A 6,488-nucleotide genomic window follows, 5' to 3' on the forward strand; every position below is an offset into this window, starting at 1 on the left:
TTTTTTTTTTATTACTGGGGAATTATTGTATCTGCGAGCCAAAACAACAGCACTGCCTGATGCCAACTCCAGCTGTTCCTCCCTTGTAAAATTTATGAGCTGTTTTCAAGATCCTGAATAGATCTTGTGATGGAACTTCAGTATAGTCACAAAGATATTTTTAATTGCTGCAATGTTGTCAGGTTTCCCTGTGACACAAAGCATGCTGTTAGTTGGCTGATTAGAAAGTGTGCTCCTGGAGATGCCAGCCTGCTGGGTCACTGAGCTAAAGGAAGAAGTCCAGCCAGACTTCAGATTTACTACAAATTCTTGCTGGAAACACCAACAAATGGGCTGGTAAAGGCAGGCTGAAATAGTTTTAAACAAATGTGTGCTCTAGTGGGAGATTTTGGTGTCTTTCCACTGGGATCTTCACAGAGCTCCAAGTGGTATCTCACACTGTAGGCAACTGCATGTCAGTACTCATGCTCTATGAGGGATTCTGGCTGAGCCTGTGGTAAATACAGAAGCCTGGCATCAGCCCAAAACATCTCACTTTTCTTTCTTCAGGTTCTGATGGAAAAATGATGTCCTGAACACAATTTGTCAACAGAAGTCATCTAGCAGGTGTCGTGGAAATAAGAATTTTATCTCACCTAATCAACATTCAGATTTCATAATTACAATTTTATGTCCCTGGCTCCCCTAAGGAGAGGCACAATAACTTATAAAATTCTAGAAAAGACCGTGGCTTCTGCGTGAACAGACCATGCAGCAGCATCACTTCAGGACTGATAGTCCAGAAAACCTCAATTCAAGGTTAATATCACCATGTTCAGCTACATGGAGGCTTTTAGCTCCAGTGCTCCACCTCTATAAGTGTCCCTCAACACCCAAAATGGATAAAGAAGCACAAAAAGGTGACATGGGCTATGTGGCCACCAACCAGCAAGGCCTGTGCCATTTCTGAGCTTGTGGCTTTATAACATTTTTGTGCCACAGAGATGTCATACCTCTAAAGATCTCAAGACCTTTAAGACAATAGCCTTAAAATGTCTGCCAAGGACATAAAATTAGGAACATAAAAAGTTAAAGAGGAAATGGGAAAAGCAGTGGGATTATTAATTGCTACTATTTAAGCAAAGTTCTCTGTAGTGTTAGGACCCTTTGTGGCTTGACATTTGTGGTCTCAGTAAATTAGAGTAATAAAAGAAATAGACCTCTCTGGACACAGGTAAAATTGGGTGTAATACCATGGGTTACTAGTTAGTTCATGGTCCCTCAGCCTAAGGCCTATGCTGCCATCCCCAGTTTGGCTCATGCAGAAGAGACAGGGACACATCCCCACAGGGAGCAAACTGGCCTAGTCAGCCTACAGAGAAAGTGGTGCTGATAGCAACAAACTCAAAGGACTGATGTGGAAAATCGTGGGTTCATCCTCTCTTCCCCTTTGAGATGATTTCCATCCATAGGAGTGCAAGGAGCAATCAACTCTTCTCTCTTGTCTATCGAACCGTAGAGCGTCTAATCCAAATCTCTGTTAATATTTCATTTGAGTTCAGTAGACTTTGGAGCCAGCCCCAGGCTCAGACTTAGCATGTCTTTTTGGAAGCTCAGTATCTGATTATTATTAAGATGTGAGAGGCTCCTGTGAAGCAGAAGCCTAAGCATTCCTGTTGAACTGAGACTGGAAGCGCTGAATGTGAAAAAGTAGATCTGTTGAGCTGAATCTTCCCCCATGCTCATGAAACATAGCACTGCTCCAGCAACACAGGGAAGATATGGAAATGGTGCATTCAGGCAAATAGAAATATTTTAGCATGATGTCACATAGCCTGCACTTCCCATTATGACAACTTTCAGGAAATTGATGCTCTCTGGGACCTTGACTAAGAGAAAGCTCAGGTGCTGTGCATATCCACAAGGGACTTGGCACTAGCTCTGAACTGCAGTGGTGGTGGAGTGTTTCCCCTGCTCTGTCTTGGTATGCAAACAATACAAGAAATAAAAGACTTAACGGCAGTAGATACTCAGTGGTTGAAACTGGTTTTGAGTCCCTTATATCTTGGCTTGGCCTGAGAGTTTTCAGAAGAAGTAGGAAGTAAATAAGAAGACTCCTAAGCCACCTTCTTTTTGGTTTATTTTTAAATAGGCTTCATTGATATGACTTGATGTAATTGATTAAGGAGATTGTAACTTTGACCATCACGCTAGGGCAGTCTATCCATAGCCGCTTGGTCTTTTTACTACAGTTTTGAGTTTGCTCAGAGGTATTGTGAGCTGTTTTGGAGCCTGTAATGAGCGATGGCATGTGGACTGAATGTAACGTTTCCTTCCTGAACTAGGAAATTACTGTATAGCAGTCACCAGAAACAATGACCCCTTCCCTAAGGTAAACTGGTGGAATCAGCATCCTCCAAAAAGACTGGGAGAGATGCATGAAGAGCTTGCCTTAGGCTAATGAAGTCACATTAGTGGGATGCCAAAAAGGAACCTCCATGTCGTGACCATTTTAACCACAGGAGGACCACAAATCCTGTACGTGCTCAGGCAAACAGGCAGAGGTCTGTCATTAGCAGTCCCAGTGTTACACAGGTAGATGGCAAAGCAAGGAGCAGAAAGCCATAGCTATCTGTCCTATAAAAGAAAGATTAACAAAGAGTCTGTCAGTAGGAGCCTGCTAGTGAGAGATCCCCATAATGGCAGAGCAAGTGAATAGCGTGTATTTAAAGAGCCCATAATCCTATATTTACACAACAGTCCTTAATGGCTCATTCAGAGCCTTTGCAAAGAACCGAGTAAATAGTGTGGTTAGAAAGTCTGTTACTTTATATTTACTCACTAGACCGTCTGCTGTGGGAGCTGTGAATGTCGTGGAGAGCTAAAAGGAACATTCTTTTGATTTTGATTTTTTTTTATTTTTTGGCTATGAAAAGCTAGCTAATAATGATACTGAAAACCACATTCAATAGGAACTACACCTTCACTTTGCACCAGTGAAGGAGAATAACCATTAGCACACTTTGTCAAGGAAAGGGATGCATTTATCATCACCTGGAGTCTTTTCATAGAGACTGGATGTGCTCTAAAGGATACACTCTTATTCAGCAAGACGTTATTGAACTCAAAAGCACTCACCTGTGTGGAGGGGAAAACTCATTCTCTTCACTGCAAGAACTAAGAGGGTATAAAATAGTCTTTATTATGTATATATTATTCAAATGATCTAAAAAAAAATGGTCTACATTTGAGGAAGGACACTAAATTTATTCTATCAAATGTTTATTCATGTAAGCGCAAATATCTTTATTAAAGCCAAAACTATACACACAAATTACAGTGAAGCAGACAGCTGATGAGCATGTGAAAATGAAGGTGACATTAAATATTTGCAGATTTGCATTGCAAATAATTGTAAATCCAAACTTAGTGGTCAGTTATGAAATGAATCATATATCTTGCAAAGTCCACTCAAACATTAAAAAGTCACAGAAGAAGCCAAAGCCTTCAGTTAATACCTACTATTTTAGATTTCTGGAAGCCTGTTCAAGATCCTTGAACCTGAACCTTAACTAATTGATCCTCAAAATTCCCATGAGCTATCAACAAGCACTGGAATGGAACAAGTTACTAGTAAGAAATCATTTATGCAATGATTTTTTCTTTTTATTTGTGATTGTCTACCCAAATCATTAAATCTATTTCTTATACACAGTGACTCACACAATGCTTGTCAGTAATACTTTGTTTGCAAATTGGTCAAAAATTCTGATCAGAAGGAAGAAAGGAGGAACCCTGCGCTTTTATTGCTGATTAATTACAAAAGCCAACATGGTCAACATGGGACAACATATTAACAAAGCAGCGTATGTTTAATAACAGAATGTATTTAAAAATTCTTTTCAGAGAATTGTTTAGGTCAATCTAGCTGAGGACAAAGGTGCTTTTTCCTTATGTTAGAGGAAATGACAAAATGTAGTTAAGGCTGTACCTCATAGCTCTCTAACGTCACACCATTCAGTGTGCCCAGAGAGGGTGACAGAGGGTGGCTTCATCCGTATGAGAAAAGAGGATAAGGCTGAAGGCAGATGTCTTCCTGAGCCTTCCCATGTCTGGGGACCTAAAACTTGAAGCTGCTTCAACTACATCGATGTTATCTTCTTCCAAGAGATCTGATGAATGTTCACGCTTTTTGTTTCCTTCCCCAAGCGTTCATGCTAACAGAGTTTGAGACAAAAAATACACAATGAGAACAAAAAGGAATAGATTAAGAATACGTCAAATGGGCATTTCCTATTAAAAATGGAATAGTTCTTTTCTGAAAAAGATATACTATGGAAACTTGCAGTTTATATAATAATCTTATTGAAAAGATAGTCAAAGACCAGAGATGAGGAGCCAGAAATAGCACTCAGGACTTTCCTGCTGAAGGATCCAAAGTCTGTAAAACTTCACCCAGTGCCAAGAGAACAATATTATGCCAGGACTTTGAGCAATGTTGCAATGAAAGTAAATCTTCTGTCATATATATTTGTATAAGGGTAGAAACCCTACCCTTAATTTCTGCTTTGCCACTCTTAAAAGGATTGGCTCTATGGCAGCAGAGGGAGTGAGGCTGGAGCAGCTGTTCTGAAACATTTCTTTCCAGTACGACCTTTTCTTCCTGCTGCTTTGTTTTTTCCCCCTGAGCTGACATGAAAGGACTCATCTGAAAGTGCAGCCCAAACATCTCTATCAGCATAGACAGAGCCTGGGGGCATGAAGGCTCCCTGGGTGCAGGGCTGTTCAGGAGGTTTGTACGTGCCTGAACTCCTCTGCCCTTGTGCAAACGGGCACCCATGTGTGAGCAGTGAGGACTTGCAGTTCTGACTGAATAAATCCTGGAGTGAAATGGGAAGATAGGCCAAGTCCTGTCCCTGCTGCCCCAGTACATGGCTGTCCCCAGCTTTCACAAACGGACTGTTCTGAAGAGCTTTGCGAAATTAGACAGCTGGCCCAGATCTCACCGTCCTCAGCAAGGCCTTTTATATAATGAAGAAGTTATTGTTTCCTTACATTGTTTGAATTGAAAAAGCAAAAGCTAATTGCATAACCGGGTGAAAGGACGGCAGGAGGGTCCTGGTGCTCAGCGCGTGGAGGCTGGCGCTCACTCTACACACTGACCCACACCACAGCCTAGGCCGAGGGCAGTTCCAGCCCCTCAGAGCTGCTCACAGTGCTGCCGTATTGGCAGGCTGCCGTGGACACAGAGGGTGTGATCAGCCAGCCACAATTATCATAAGATGAGAAATTCTGCTGTTTTTGGCTTTTCCTCCCTCTGACTCACAGAGGAGCTCTAGGGCCAGGCCTACAACCGCTAGCACTGGTGGCACGACCTCCAGCTCCCACAGCCACCTCACAGCCCAGGGCGCAGTCCCACATTTGTCCCCTTCTGGAAGGCGCTGCCAGTGCCGTGGTCTGACAGACTGGAGGACACAATCCGTACAACTAATGAGTGCCTTCAGAGATTTCCCTTTCCCCTCTGCTCTGTGCCCCCAGCTCACAAGGGGAAGAAAAATGATAGCCCACTCGCAGCCTTTGCAAGGCTGTACTGCAATTAGCTGTGCCTTGTTTGATTGCCTTTTCCAAACACTGGACTGGATCCTCTCCCACCAGACCTGTGGGAGCCAACCCTTGTGGCCTGCTGGCTTTCACATCTCATGTGGACTTCCAGGGTTCTCAGTGTCCTCAAGATACAGGCTTGATGGCATCTGTGGTTCTTCAGTTAGGCTCTTTAACTAATTAAATGTTTTAAGATGCCATGATATAGACACAAGCAATTTTTATGAACTGGTAGCATTAATTTAAACTCCATTCCAGCAGAGCATGTTGCAGTGTTTCGGGCTATTAGACAATCACTAATACGGAGTGCAGAATAGTTAGTACAAGTTCATTCAAATCCAAGACATATTTTGATGTACTGAATAGCTTTAATTCTCCCAAAGCTGATCAAATAATAATAATAACAACAGTAACAATAACAATAAAGACAATTCCAGTGTGATTGGCTAATCTGATGGTTTTGCTCCCCCTTTATTTTTAATTTCTAGCAGCAGTGATATTGGAAATTAAAAAGCTCTCTTGACACTCGAGTGACTCGAATCTCAGACCAGATGAAATGAGGTGACTGAAGGAGCTCTGGGCCTTTTATTCTCTCCCATCATTATCACAGTTAATAAGAAGAAACAGGGAGGCTGCCCAGCAATGAAGGCTGAGGACACCCCCCCTTTTCCATTTTGTGCCATTCAAGATAAAGTACTAATTATCAGAACAGCTCAAGCTCATTTGTAGGAGGAAGGGAATTGAATGCTGCTTCAGTGAAAGCAGTGACTTAGCTCCTATGTGCCCTTGGGCAGGGATTGAGGTACTTTGGTGGTTTAAGCATCCAAATTAAAACACCTTTAAGTGACAGGCAGATATCCCAGCGGACTTGCTCCCAGGACTTCTGCTCTAGCTTTTCTTTCAAGGAC

Source organism: Lagopus leucura, unplaced genomic scaffold (assembly GCF_019238085.1).
Source record: "Lagopus leucura isolate 7727_CA_CO unplaced genomic scaffold, USGS_WTPT01 Super-Scaffold_100026, whole genome shotgun sequence".
Classification (NCBI taxonomy): Eukaryota; Metazoa; Chordata; class Aves; order Galliformes; family Phasianidae; genus Lagopus; species Lagopus leucura.